This window comes from Arachis hypogaea, chromosome 20, assembly GCF_003086295.3.
Source record: "Arachis hypogaea cultivar Tifrunner chromosome 20, arahy.Tifrunner.gnm2.J5K5, whole genome shotgun sequence".
Lineage (NCBI taxonomy): Eukaryota > Viridiplantae > Streptophyta > Magnoliopsida > Fabales > Fabaceae > Arachis > Arachis hypogaea.
In genome coordinates this window covers 96,474,490-96,489,995 of record NC_092055.1, presented here as the reverse complement: position 1 = coordinate 96,489,995, position 15,506 = coordinate 96,474,490, and the positions used below count along the sequence as shown (strand labels likewise).

General features: G+C 36.2%; 2 non-coding genes across 2 annotated transcripts; both read right to left on the bottom strand.

The window, feature by feature from the left end:
• Positions 1-6,899: 6,899 nt before the first annotated feature.
• Positions 6,900-7,007, bottom strand: LOC112787093 (small nucleolar RNA R71). Its single transcript, XR_003194526.1, has one exon. It is a non-coding gene; the product is annotated as a small nucleolar RNA R71 (small nucleolar RNA).
• A 7,050-nt stretch (positions 7,008-14,057) lies between these two features.
• Positions 14,058-14,165, bottom strand: LOC112787546 (small nucleolar RNA R71). Its single transcript, XR_003194953.1, has one exon. It is a non-coding gene; the product is annotated as a small nucleolar RNA R71 (small nucleolar RNA).
• Positions 14,166-15,506: the final 1,341 nt, after the last annotated feature.

Genomic DNA, 15,506 nt, shown 5'->3' with positions numbered 1-15,506 from the left:
ATGGACATCAACAACTCAATTTCACCCAATCACCCAATTTCCCAACTGATGAGCGGATAATTTATACGCTTTTTGGCATTGTTTTTAGTATGTTTTTAGTCGGATCTAATTACTTTTAGGGATGTTTTCATTAGTTTTTATGTTAAATTCATATTTCTGGACTTTACTATGAGTTTGTGTGTTTTTCTATGATTTTAGATATTTTCTGGCTGAAATTGAGGGACTTGAGCAAAAATCAGATTCAGAGATTGAAGAAGGATTGCTGATGCTGTTGGATTCTGACCTCCCTGCACTCAAAGTAAAATTTCTGGAGCTACAGAACTCAAAATGGCGCGCTTCCAATTTCGTTGAAAAGTAGACATCCAGGGCTTTTCAGCAATATATAATAGTCCATACTTTGGCCGAGTTTAGATGACGCAAAAGGGCGTTGAACGCCAGTTCTATGCTGCAGTCTAGAGTTAAACGCCAGAAACACGTCACAAACCAGAGTTGAACGCCAAAAACACGTTACAACTTGGCGTTCAACTCCAAAAGAAGCCTCTGCATGTGGAAAGCTAAAGCTCAGCCCAAGCACACACCAAGTGGGTCCCAGAAGTGGATTTATGCATCAATTACTTACTTCTGTAAACCCTAGTAACTAGTTTAGTATAAATAGGACTTTTTACTATTGTATTAGACATCTTATGATTTTTAGTTCAACTTTGGATCATATTGATCACGTTTGGGGGCTGGCCATTTGGCCATGCCTGGACCATTATCACTTATGTATTTTCAAACGGTAGAGTTTCTGCACTCCATAGATTAAGGTGTGGAGCTCTGCTGTTCCTCATGATTTAATGCAAAGTACTACTATTTTTCCATTCAATTCAACTTATTCCGCTTCTAAGATATCCATTCGCACCCAAAAACATGATGAATGTGATGATTATGCGACGCTCATCATCATTCTCACTTATGAACGCGTGCTTGACAAACACTTCCATTCTACATGCAAACAAGGCAGAATGAGTATCTCTTAGATATCTAATACAGAGGACCGAGTCTGAGTTATTAGTGTCTTCGTGGTATAAGTTAGAACCCATGGATGGCCATTCCTGAGATCCAAAAAGTCTAAACCTTGTCTGTGGTATTCCGAGTAGGATCTGGGAAGGGATGGCTATGACGAACTTCAAACTCGCGAGTGCTGGGCGTAGTGACAGACGCAAAAGGAGGGTGAATCCTATTCCAGTATGATCGAGAACCTCAGATGATTAGCCGTGCCGTGCCAGAGCATTTGTACCTTTTTCACAAGAGGATGGGATGTAGCCATTGACAACGGTGATGCCCTTACATAAAGCTTGCCATGGAAGGGAGTAAGATTGATTGGATGAAGACAGCAGGAAAGCAGAGGTTCAGAGGAACAAACGCATCTCTATACGCTTGTCTGAAAGTCTCACTAATGATTTACATAAGTATTTCTATCTTTTCTATTTATTTATTATTATTCAAAAACTCCATAACTATTTGATATCCGCCTGACTGAGATTTACAAGGTGACCATAGCTTGCTTCAAGCCGACAATCTCCGTGGGATCGACCCTTACTCACGTAAGGTTTATTACTTGGACGACCCAGTACACTTGCTGGTTAGTTGTGCGAAGTTGTGAAGTTATGCTTGGACCATGGTATTGTGCACCAGTTATTCGCGCCATTGCCAGGGAGAGAACGAACAACAAATTTTACTACCTCAGAGTAACAATTTCGCATACCAAGTTTTTGGCGCCGTTGCCGGGGATTGTTCGAGTTTGGACAACTGACGGTTCATCTTGTTGCTCAGATTAGGTAATTTTCTTTTTGTTTTATTTTCAAAAATTAAAAAAAAAATCTTTCAAAAATTTCTCATCTGTTTTCGAAGCCTGACTGGCTGTAAAGCCATGTCTAAATTTATTTGGACTGGGCTTCCAACCCAACATTATCAAGAGCAAGCTAGTTGTTGCTAATCCACCTGCTGTTGTTCCTGATCCACCTGATTTACATGCTAAAGCTTGACTGGCTATTAAGCCATGTCTAACCCTTAGATTGGAGCTTTAGACTAAGAGTACAAGATTCCTGGAATTCATATTAAAAATTTTGGAATCCTTATTTTTCTTTTTCACATTAATTTTCGAAAAATCCAAAAAAAAATCATAAAATCAAAAAATCAAAAATATTTTTCTTGTTTGAGTCTTGAGTCAATTTTTAAGTTTTGTGTCAATTGCATTTTTTCTAAAAATTTTATGCATTTTTCGAAAATTCATGCATTCATAGTGTTCTTCATGATCTTCAAGTTGTTCTTGGTAAGTCTTCTTGTTTGATCTTGATGTTTTCTTGTTTTGCATCTTTTCTTGTTTTTCATGTGCATTTTTGCATTCATAGTGTCTGAACATGAAAGATTTCTAAGTTTGGTATCTTGCATGTTTTCTTTGCATTGAAATTTTTCAAAAATATGTTCTTGATGTTCATCATGATCTTCAAAGTGTTCCTGGTGTTCATATTGACATTCATAGCATTCTTGCAGGCATTCATTGTTTTGATCCATAACTTTCATGCATTGAGACTTTTTCATGTTTTTCTCTTTCATCATAAAAAATTCAAAAATCAAAAAAAATATCTTTCCCTTTTTCACTCATAAATTTCGAAAATTTGAGTTGACTTTTTCAAAAGTTTTTAAAACTTAGTTGTTTCTTATGAGTCAAATCAAATTTTCAATTTAAAAATCTTATCTTTTTCAAATCTTTTTCAAAAATCATATCTTTTCCAATTTTTTTTAATTATTTTCGAAAATTTCAAAAATCTTTTTCAAAATATTTTTCAAAAATCTTTTTCTTATTTTTCTATCATTTTTTCGAAAATCACATCATAAATTAATGTTTTGATTCAAAAATTTCAAGTTTGTTACTTGCTTATTAAGAAAGATTCAAACTTTAAGTTCTAGAATCATATCTTGTGATTACTTGTGAGTCAAGTCATTAATTTTGATTTTAAAAATTAAATCTTTTTCAAAACTAATTTCAATCATATCTTTTCAAAAATATATTTTTATCTTATCTTTTTCAAAAATTTGATTTTCAAATATCTTTTCTAACTTCTTATCTTCTTATCTTTTTAAAATTGATTTTCAAATCTTTTTCAACTAACTAATTGACTTTTTGTTTGATTCTTATCTTTTTCAAAACTACCTAACTAACTCTCTCTCTCTAATTTTTGAAAATATCTCCCTCTTTTTCAAAAATTCTTTTTAATTAATTAATTGTTTCAATTTTTAATTTTAATTTTAATTTTTTTCCTAATTTTCGAAAATCACTAACCCCTTTTCAAAATTTTATTTTCGAAAATCCTCTTTCTCTCTCATCTCCTTCTATTTATTTATTCATCTACTAACACTTCATCTCACCCAAATTCAAACCCCCTCTTCCATCCGTGTTCGAATTTTCTCTTCTTCCCTTCTTTACATTACATTCTTTTCTTCTTCTACTCACACAGGGGAACCTCTATACCTGGGTAAAAAGGATCCCTATTAATATTATTTTTCTGTTCCCTCTTTTTCATATGAGCAGGAGCAAGGACAAGAACATTCTTGTTGAAACAGACCCTAAACCTAAAAGAACTCTGAAGAGGAAACTAAGAGAAGCTAAAATATAACCTTACAGAAATTTTTGAACAAGAAGAGGAGATGGCAGCCGAAAATAATAATAATGCAAGGAGGATGCTTGGTGACTTTACTGCACCTAATTCCAATTTACATGGAAGAAGCATCTCCATCCCTACCATTGGAGCAAACAATTTTGAGCTTAAACCTCAATTAGTTTCTCTGATGCAACAAAACTGCAAGTTTCATGGAACCGAGTGGTATTCCGAGTAGGATCTGGGAAGGGATGGCTGTGACGATCTTCAAACTCGCGAGTGCTGGGCGTAGTGACAGACGCAAAATGATCAATGGATCTTATTCCAGTATGATCGAGAACCGAAAGATGATTAGCCATGCAGTGACAGCGCATTGGACCATTTTCACTGAGAGGACAGGATGTAGCCATTGACAACGGTGATGCCTAACATACAGCTTGCCATAGAAAGGAGTATGAATGGTTGGATGAAGACAATAGGAAAGCAGAGGTTCAGGAGGAACGAACGCATCTCTATACGCTTATCTGAAATTCTCACCAATGAATTACATAAGTATCACTATCTTTATTTTATATTTTATTTATCTTTTAATTACTAAATCTCCATAATCAATTGAATCCGCCTGACTGAGATTTACAAGGTGACCATAGCTTGCTTCAAGCCGACAATCTCCGTGGGATCGACCCTTACTCACGTAAGGTTTATTACTTGGACGACCCAGTGCACTTGCTGGTTAGTTGTGCGAAGTTGTGACAAAGAACTCAGATCATGAACGTGCGTATTGAGTTTTTAGCGCCGTTACCAAGGAATGGAACCGTCACGATTTCTGCACACCAAGTTTTTGGCGCCGTTGCCAGGGATTGTTCGAGTTTGGACAACTGACGGTTCATCTTGTTACTCAGATTAGGTAATTTTATTTTAATTTTAAGTTTTTGTTTTTATTCTTTTTATTTTCGAAAAAAAATTTAAAAATTAAATTATTCCATGACTTCAGAATTTTTAAGAATGAATTCTAGAGTATCTTCATGATCTGTTGAAGCCTGGCTGGCTGTCAAGCCATGTCTAAATTTTTGGACTAAGGCTTCTACTTATTATGGCAAGAGCCCTTGGACTCTAATCTAATCAGCTGTTATATGCCTAATTTGTATCTGCTGAAGCTTGGCTGGCCATTGGCCATGTCTAGTGTTTTGGACCAAAGCTTTCACTGAAAGCTTGGCTGGCTAGTAAGCCATGTCTAATTCCTGGACGGGAGCTTTAGACTAACATTGCATGATTCCTGGAATTCTCATTAAAAATTTTGAAATCCTTATTTTTCTTTTTCCAAAATGTTTTCGAAAAATAACAAAAAATTTATAAAATCATAAAAACCAAAAATATTTTGTATTTTTTCTTTGAGTCTAGAGTCAATTTTTAAGTTTGGTATCAATTGCATGTTTTTAAAATTTATACATTTTTTTCGAAAAATTCATGCATGGTGTTCTTCGTGATCTTCAAGTTGTTCTTGGTAAGTCTTCTAGTTTGATCTTCATATTTTCTTGTTTTGTGTCTTTTGTTTTCATATGCATTTTTGAATTCATAGTGTCTAAAAAATTAAAAATTTCTAAGTTTGGTGTCTTGCATGTTTTCTTTTCTTGAAAAATTTTCAAAAATAAGTCTTGATGTTCATCTTGATCTTCAAAGTGTTCTTGGTGTTCATCTTGACATTCATAGTGTTCTTGCATGCATCATTTGTTTTGATCCAAAAACTTTCATGCATTAAGTCTTTTTATTGTTTTTCTCTCTCATCATTAAAAATTCAAAAATCAAAAAAATATCTTTCCCTTTTTCACTCATAAATTTTTGAAAATTTGAGTTGACTTTTTCAAAAATTTTTAAAATTTAGTTGTTTCTTATGAGTCAAATCAAATTTTCAATTTAAAAATTCTATCTTTTTCAAATCTTTTTCAAAAATCAAATCTTTTTCATTTTTCTTTTATGAATTTCGAAACTTTCAAAATTATTTTCAAAATCTTTTTCTTATTTTTATTTCATATTTTCGAAATTAATGCTAACAATTAATGTGATTGATTCAAAATTTTTAAGTTTGTTACTTGCCTAATAAGAAAGGTTCAATCTTTAAACTCTAGAATCATATCTTTTTAGTTTCTTGTTAGTCAAGTAATCAACTTTGATTTCAAAAATCAAATCTTTTCAAATTTCTTTTTCAAATCTTTTTCAAAATAAATTTCAATCACATCTTTTTCAAAATCAATTTCAAAATCTTTTCTAACTTCTTATCTTTTTAAAATTGATTTTCAAATCTTCTTCAAACTAATCCTATCTTTTTGTTTCAATCATATCTTTTTCAAACTACCTAACTAATTCTCCCTCTAATTTTCGAAAATCACCTTCCTCTTTTTCAAAATTCCTTTTTAATTAACTAATTGTTTTAACTTTTAATTTAATTTAATTTTTTTATTTTCGAATTTTAATTATAATTGTAATTTAAAAACAAAAATACTTTTATTTTATTTTATCTAATTTTCGAAAATTCTTCTCCCTCACCTCCTTCTATTTATTTATTCATCTACTAACATCCCTTTTTCACCCAAGAATTCGAACCTACTCCTCACCCTTGTGTTTGAATTCTCCTTCTTCTATTCATATCTTCTTTTACTCACATAAAGGAATCTCTATACTGTGACATAGAGGATTCCATATTTTCTTTTCTGTTTTCTTCTTTTTCATATGAGCAGAAACAAGGATAAGAACATTCTTGTTGAGGCTGATCCTGAACCTGAAAGGACTCTGAAGAGGAAGCTAAGGGAAGCTAAAGCACAACTCTCTGGAGAAAATCTGACAGAAATTTTCGAAAAAGAAGGAGGCATGGCCGAAAATAATAACAATGCAAGGAAGATGCTTGGTGACTTTACTGCACCAAATTCCAATTTACATGGAAGAAGCATCTCAATCCCTGCCATTGGAGCAAACAATTTTGAGCTGAAACCTCAATTAGTTTCTCTGATGCAACTGAACTGCAAGTTTCATGGACTTCCACCCGAAGATCCTTTTCAATTCTTAACTGAATTCTTTCAGATCTGTGATACTGTTAAGACCAATGGGGTTGATCCCGAGGTCTACAGGCTTATGCTTTTCCCGTTTGCTGTAAGAGACAGAGCTAGAATATGGTTGGACTCTCAACCTAAGGATAGCCTGAACTCTTGGGATAAGCTGGTCACGGCTTTCTTAGCCAAGTTCTTTCCTCCTCAAAAGCTTAGTAAGCTTAGAGTGGATGTTCAAACCTTCAGACAAAAAGAAGGTGAATCCCTTTATGAAGCTTGGGAGAGATACAAAGAACTGACCAAAAAGTGTCCTTCTGTCATGCTTTCAGAATGGACCATCCTGGATATATTCTATGATGGTCTGTCTGAATTATCAAAGATGTCATTGGACCATTCTGCAGGTGGATCCATTCACCTAAAGAAAATGCATGCAGAAGCTCAGGAACTCATTGACATGGTTGCAAATAACCAGTTCATGTACACTTCTGAAAGGAATCCTGTGAGTAATGGGACGCCTCAGAGGAAGGGAGTTCTTGAAATTGATACTCTGAATGCCATATTGGCTCAGGATAAAATGTTGACTCAGCAAGTCAATATGATCTCTCAGAGTCTGAATGGATTGAAGGAATCATCCAACAGTACTAAAGAGGCATCTTCTGAAGAAGAAGCTTATGATCCTGAGAACCCTGCAATAGTAGAGGTGAATTACATGGGTGAACCCTATGGAAACACCTATAATCTCTCATGGAGAAATCATCCAAATTTCTCATGGAAGGATCAATAAAAGCCTCAACAAGGCTTTAATAATGGTGGAAGAAACAGGTTTAGCAATAGCAAGCCTTTTCCATCATCCACTCAGCAACAGACAGAAAATTCTGAGCAGAATCCATCTAGCTTAGCAAATATATGCTCTGATCTATCTAAGGTCACTGTAAGTTTCATGAATGAAACAAAGTCCTCCTTTAGAAATTTGGAGGCACAAGTGGGCCAACTGAGTAAAAGAGTCACTGAAATCCCTCCAAGTACTCTCCCAAGCAATACAGAAGAAAATCCAAAAAGAGAGTGCAAGGCCATAGCCTTACATGATGTGGCCGAACCCAAAGAGAAGGAGGAGAACATGAATCCTAGTGAAGAAGACATCCTGGGACGTTCAGTGACCAATAAGGAGTATCCTTTTGGGGAACCAAAGGAATCTGAGGCTCATCTAGAGACCATAGAGATTCCATTGAACCTCCTTCTGCCCTTCATGAGCTCTGATGAGTATTCTTCCTCTGAAGAGGATGAAGACATTACTGAAGAGCAAGTTGCTAAATACCTTGGTGCAATCATGAAGCTGAATGCCAAATTATTTGGTAATGAGACTTGGGAAGATGAACCTCCCTTGCTCATTAATGAACTAAATGCATTGGATAGGCAGAAATTACCTCAAAAGAAACAGGATCCAGGAAAATTCTTAATACCCTGTACCATAGGCACCATGACCTTTGAGAAGGCTCTGTGTGACCTGGGGTTAGGAATAAACTTAATACCACTCTCTGTAGTGGAAAAACTTGGGATCTTTGAGATGCAACCTGCCAGAATCTCTTTAGAGATGGCAGACAACTCAAGAAAACAGGCTTATGGACTAGTAGAGGAAGTGTTAGTAAAGGTTGAAGGCCTTTACATCCCTGCTGATTTCATAATCCTAGACACTGGGAAGGAAGAGGATGAATATATCATCTTTGGAAGACCTTTCCTAGCCACAGCAAGAGCTGTGATTGATGTGGACAGAGGAGAGTTCGTCCTTCAACTGAATTAGGACAACCTTGTGTTTAAAACTCAAGGATCTCCTTCTGTAACCATGGAGAGGAAGCATGAAAAGCTTCTCTCACTGCAGAGTCAACTAAAGCCCCCACAGTCAAACTCTAAGTTTGGTGTTGGGAGGCCACAACCAAACACTAAGTTTGGTGTTGAACCCCCACATTCAAACTCTAAGTTTGGTGTTGGGAGGTTCCAACCTTGCTCTGATTATCTGTGAGGCTCCATGAGAGCTCACTGTTAAGCTATTAACATTAAAGAAGCGCTTGTTGGGAGGCAACCCAATGTTATTTAATCATATCTATTTTATTTTCTTTTTGTTATTTCATGTTTTATTAGTTTGATGATCATGTGAAGTCACAAAAACTACTGAAAAATCAAAAACAGAATGAAAAATAGCATTGAAAACAGCACACCCTGGAGGAGAGCAGTCTGGCATTTAAACGCCAGAAACAAGCATCTGACTGGCGTTTAACGCCAGAAACAGGCACCAAGCTGGCGTTTAACGCCAGAAACAAGCATCTGTCTAGCGTTAAATGCCAGAAACAAGCTACATTTGGGCGTTTAATGCCAGAAACAGGCAGCAGTCTGGCATTAAACGCCAGGATTGCACAGCAAGGGCGTTTTACACGCCTAATTGGAGCAGGGATGTTAAGTCCTTGACCCCACTTGATCTGTGGACCCCACAAGATCCCCACTTTTTCTTCTCTCCTCTTCACACCTTTTCATAACTCTCTTCCCCAAATACCCTTCACCAATCATGTCAATCACTCTTTCCCATCACCTCTTCACCACTCACATCCATCCTCTCTTCCCCATAAACCCCACCTACCTTCAAAATTCAAACTAATTTCCCTCCCAAACCCAACCCTAATGGCCGAACCCTACACCCCCCCTCACTCCTATATAAACCCCTCACTCCTTCTTCATTTTCACACAACACAACCCTCTCTTCTTCTCCTTGGCCGAATACATCTTCTTCCCCTATCTCCTCCATTTTCTTCTTCTTCTACTACTTTCTTTCTTCTTTTGCTCGGGGACGAGCAAACATTTTAAGTTTGGTGTGGTAAAAGCATAGCTTTTTGTTTTTCCATAACCATTTATGGCACCTAAGGCCAGAGAAACCTCTAGAAAGAGGAAAGGGAAAGCAATTTGCTTCCACCTCTGAGTCATGGGAGATGGAGAGATTCATCTCAAAGGTCTATCAAGACCACTTCTATGAAGTTGTGGCCAAGAAGAAATTGATCTCTGAGGTTCCTTTCAAGCTCAAAAAGAATGAGTATCCAGAGATCCGACTTGAGATCCAAAGAAGACGTTGGGAAGTTCTCACCAACCCCATTCAACAAGTCGGGATCTTAATGGTTCAAGAGTTCTATGCAAACGCATGGATCACTAGGAACCATGATCAAAGTGTGAACCCGAATCCAAAGCATTGGCTCACCATGGTTCAAGGGAAATACTTAGATTTCATTGCGGAAAATGTAAGGCTGGCGTTCAACTTTCCAATGATGGAAGAAAATGCACGCCTGATGAGCGGATAATTTATACGCTTTTTGGCATTGTTTTTAGTATGTTTTTAGTAGAATCTAGTTACTTTTAGGGATGTTTTCATTAGTTTTTATGTTAAATTCACATTTCTGGACTTTACTATGAGTTTGTGTGTTTTTCTGTGATTTCAGGTATTTTCTGGCTAAAATTGAGGGACTTGAGCAAAAATCAGATTCAGAGGTTGAAGAAGGACTGCTGATGCTGTTGGATTCAGACCTCCCTGCACTCAAAATGGATTTTCTGGAGCTACAAAACTCAACATAGCGCGCTTCCAATTGCGTTGGAAAGTAGACATCCAGGGCTTTCCAAAAATATATAATAGTCCATACGTTGGCCGAGTTTAGATGACACCAAAGGGCGTTGAACACCAGTTCTACGCTGCAGTCTGGAGTTAAACGCCAGAAACACGTCACGAACCAGAGTTGAACGCCAGAAACACGTTACAACCTGGCGTTCAACTCCAGAAAGAGCCTCTGCACGTGTAACATTCAAGCTCAGCCCAAGCACACACCAAGTGGGCCCCGGAAGTGGATTTATGCTTCAATTACTTACTTCTGTAAACCCTAGTAGCTAGTTTAGTATAAATAGAACTTCTTACTATTGTATTAGACATCTTTTGATTTTTAGTTCATCTTCGGATCATATTGATCACGTTTGGGGGCTGGCCATTCGGCCATGCCTGAACCTTTTACTTATGTATTTTTAATGGTAGAGTTTCTACACTCCATAGATTAAGGTGTGGAGCTCTGCTGTTCCTCATGAATTAATGCAAAGTACTACTGTTTTTCTATTCAATTCAACTTATTCCGCTTCTAAGATATTCATTCGCACTTCAATATGAATGTGATGAACATGTCAATCATCATCATTCCCCCACGAACGCGTACCTGACAACCACTTCCGTTCCACCTTAGATTGAATGAGTATCTCTTGGATCTCTTAATCAGAATCTTCGTGGTATAAGCTAGATTGATGGCGGCATTCATGAGAATCCGGAAAGTCTAAACCTTGTCTGTGGTATTCCGAGTAGGATTCAGGGATTGAATGACTGTGACGAGCTTCAAACTCGCGAGTGTTGGGCGTAGTGACAGACGCAAAAGGAGGGTGAATCCTATTCCAGTATGATCGAGAACCTCAGATGATTAGCCGTGCTGTGACAGAGCATTTGGACCTTTTTCACAAGAGGATGGGATGTAGCCATTGACAACGGTGATGCCCTTACATAAAGCCAGCCATGGAAAGGAGTAAGACTGATTGGATGAAGACAGCAGGAAAGCAGAAGTTCAGAAGAACGAAAGCATCTATATACGCTTATCTGAAATTTTCACCAATGAATTACATAAGTGTTTCTATATTTATTTTCTATTTATTTATTATTAATATTTGAAAACTCCATAACTATTTGATATCCGCCTGACTGAGATTTACAAGGTGACCATAGCTTGCTTCAAGCCGACAATCTCCGTGGGATCGACTCTTACTCACGTAAGGTTTTATTACTTGGACGACCCAGTGTACTTGCTGGTTAGTTGTGCGAAGTTGTGAAGTTATGCTTAGACCATGGTATTGCGCACCAGTTTTTGGCGCCATTGCCAAGGAGAGAACGAACAACAAATTTTACAACCTAATCTAAGTAACAATTTTGCATGTATCAAGGTTTTGGCGCTGTTGTCGGGGATAGTTCGAGTTTGGACAACTGACGGTTCATCTTGTTGCTCAGATTAGGTAATTTTCTTTTTGTTTTATTTTCAAAAATTTCTCAAAAAAATCTTTCAAAAATTTCTCATCTGTTTTCGAAAATTATTCTAAATTTTTTTAAGAATGAATTCTAGTGTTTCATGAAGCATGTTGAAACCTGACTGGCTGTAAAGCCATGTCTAAATTTATTTGGACTTGGGCTTCCAACCCAACATTATCAAGAGCAAGCTAGTTGTTGCTAATCCACCTGCTGCTGTTCCTGATCCACTTGATTTACATGCTAAAGCTTGACTGACTATTAAGCCATGTCTAACCCTCAGATTGGAGCTTTAGACTAAGAGTGCAAGATTCCTGGAGTTCATATTAAAAATTTTGGAATCCTTATTTTTCTTTTTCACAAATAATTTTCGAAAAATACAAAAAAATTATAAAATCATAAAAATCAAAAATATTTTGTGTTTCTTGTTTGAGTCTTGAGTCAATTTTTAAGTTTGGTGTCAATTGCATTTTTTTCTAAAAATTCTTTGCATTTTTCGAAAATTCATGCATTCATAGTGTTCTTCATGATCTTCAAGTTGTTCTTGGCCAGTCTTCTTGTTTGATCTTTATATTTTCTTGTTTTGTGTCTTTTCTTGTTTTTCATGTGCATTTTTGCATTCATAGTATCTGAACATGAAAGATTTCTAAGTTTGGTGTCTTGCATGTTTTCTTTGCATTGAAAATTTTTCAAAAATATGTTCTTGATGTTCATCATGATCTTCAAAGTGTTCTTGGTGTTCATCTTGACATTGATAGAATTCTTGCATGCATTCATTGTTTTGATCCAAAATTTTCATGCATTGCATCATTTTCATGTTTTTTTTCTCTCTCATCATTAAAAATTCAAAAATAAAAAAATATCTTTCCTTTGTTCACTCATAAATTTTCGAAAATTTGGGTTGACTTTTTCAAAACTTTTTAAAAATTAGTTGTTTCTTATGAGTCAAATCAAATTTTCAATTTAAAAATCCTATCTTTTTTCAAAAATCTTTTTCAAAAATCAAATCTTTTTTATTTTTCTTATTTATTTTCAAAAATTATAAAAATATTTTTCAAAAATATTTTTCTTAATTTTATCTCATAATTTTCGAAAATATTATCAACAATTAATGTTTTGATTTAAACTTTAAGTTCTAGAATCATATCTTGTGATTTCTTGTGAATCAAGTCATTAATTGTGATTTTAAAAATCAAATCTTTTTCAAAACTAATTCTAATCATATCTTTCTATCAAATCTTTTTTTTAAAAATCTTATCTCTTTCAAAAATTTGATTTTAAAATATCTTTTCTAACTTCTTATCTTCTTATCTTTTCAAAAAATTGATTTTCAAAATTTGTTTCAACTAACTAACTAACTTTTTGTTTGTTTCTTATCTTTTTCAAAACTACCTAACTAACTCTCTCTCTCTAATTTTCGAAAATATCTCCCTCTTTTTCAAAAATTCTTTTTAATTAACTAATTGTTTCAATTTTTAATTTTAATTTGATTTCATTCCTAATTTTCGAAAATAACTAAGCCCTTTTCAAAATTTTATTTTTGAAAATTCTCTTTCTCTCTCATCTCCTTCTATTTATTTATTCATCTACTAACACTTCATCTCACCCAAATTCGAACCCCCTCTTCCATCTGTGTTCGAATTTTCTCTTCTTCCCTTCTTTACATTACATTCTTTTCTTCTTCTACTCACATAAGGGAACCTCTATACTGGGGCAAAAAGGATCCCTATTATTATTATTTTTCTGTTCCCTCTTTTTCATATGAGCAGGAGCAAGGACAAGAACATTCTTGTTGAAGCAGATCTAGAACCTGAAAGGACTCTGAAGAGGAAACTAAGAGAAGCTAAAATACAACAATCCAGAGATAACCTTACAGAAATTTTCGAACAGGAAGAGGAGATGGCAGCCAAAAATAATAATAATGCAAGGAGGATGCTTGGTGACTTCACTGCACCTAATTCCAATTTACATGGAAGAAACATCTCCATCCCTACCATTGGAGCAAACAACTTTGAGCTAAAACCTCAATTAGTTTCTCTAATGCAGCAAAACTGCAAGTTCCATGGACTTCCATCTGAAGATCCTTTTCAGTTGTTAACTGAATTTTTGCAGATCTGTGATACTGTTAAGACTAATGGAGTAGATCCTGAAGTCTACAGGCTCATGATTTTCCTTTTTGCTGTAAGAGACAGAGCTAGACTGTGGTTGGATTCTCAACCCAAGGATAGCCTGAACTCTTGGGATAAGCTGGTCAAGGCTTTCTTAGCCAAGTTCTTTCCTCCTCAAAAGCTGAGTAAGCTTAGAGTGGATGTTCAAACCTTCAAACAGAAAGAAGGTGAATCCCTCTATGAAGCTTGGGAGAGATACAAGGGACTGACCAAAAAGTGTCCTTCTGACATGCTTTAAGAATGGACCATCTTGGATATATTCTATGATGGTCTATCTGAATTAGCTAAAATGTCATTGGACACTTCTGCAGGTGGATCCATTCACCTAAAGAAAATGCCTGCAGAAGCTCAAGAACTTATTGACATGGTTGCTAACAACCAGTTTATGTACACTTCTGAGAGGAATCCTGTAAGTAATGGGACGCCTCAGAAGAAGGGAGTTATTGAAATTGATACTCTGAATGCCATATTGGCTCAGAACAAAATATTGACTCAGCAAGTCAATATGATTTCTCAGAGTCTGAATGGAATGCAAGCTGCATCCAATAGTACTCAAGAGGCATCTTCTGAAGAAGAAGCTTATGATCCTGAAAACCCTGCAATAGCAGAGGTGAATTACATGGGTGAACCATATGGAAACACCTATAATCCCTCATGGAGAAATCACCCAAATCTCTCATGGAAGGATCAACAAAAGCCTCAACAAGGCTTTAATAATGGTGGAAGAAATAGGTTTAACAATAGTAAACCTTTTCCATCATCCACTCAGCAACAGACAGAGAACTCTGAACAAAATACCTCTAATTTAGCAAGCTTAGTCTCTGATCTGTCCAAGGCCACAGTAAGTTTCATGAATGAAACAAGGTCCTCAATTAGAAATTTGGAGGCACAAATGGGCCAGCGGAGTAAAAAGATCACTGAAACCCCTCCTAGTACTCTCCCAAGCAATACAGAAGAAAATTCAAAAGGATAGTGCAAGGCCATTGATATAACCATCATGGTCGAATCCAAAGAGGAAGGGGAGGACGTGAATCCCAAGGAGGAAGACCTCCTGGGACGTCCAGTGATCAATAAGGAGTTTCCCTCTGAGGAACCAAAGGACTCTGAGGCTCATCTAGAGACCATAGAGATTGCATTGAACCTCCTTACGCCCTTCATGAGCTCTGATGAGTATTCTTCTTCTGAAGAGAATGAGGATGTTACTGAAGAGCAAGTTGCCAAGTTCCTTGGTGCTATCATGAAGCTGAATGCCAATTTATTTGGTAATGAGACTTGGGGAGATGAACCTCCCCTGTTCACCAATGAACTAAATGCATTGGATCAACTGAGATTGCCTCAGAAGAAACAGGATCCTGGAAAGTTCCTAATACCTTGTACCATAGGTACCATGATCTTTGAGAAGGCTCTATGTGACCTTGGGTCAGGAATAAACCTCATGCCACTCTCTGTAATAGAGAAACTGGGAATCTTTGAGGTACAAGCTACCAGAATCTCATTAGAGATGGCAGACAATTCAAGAAAAGAGGCTTATGGACAAGTAGAGGACGTACTAGTAAAGGTTGAAGGCCTTTACATC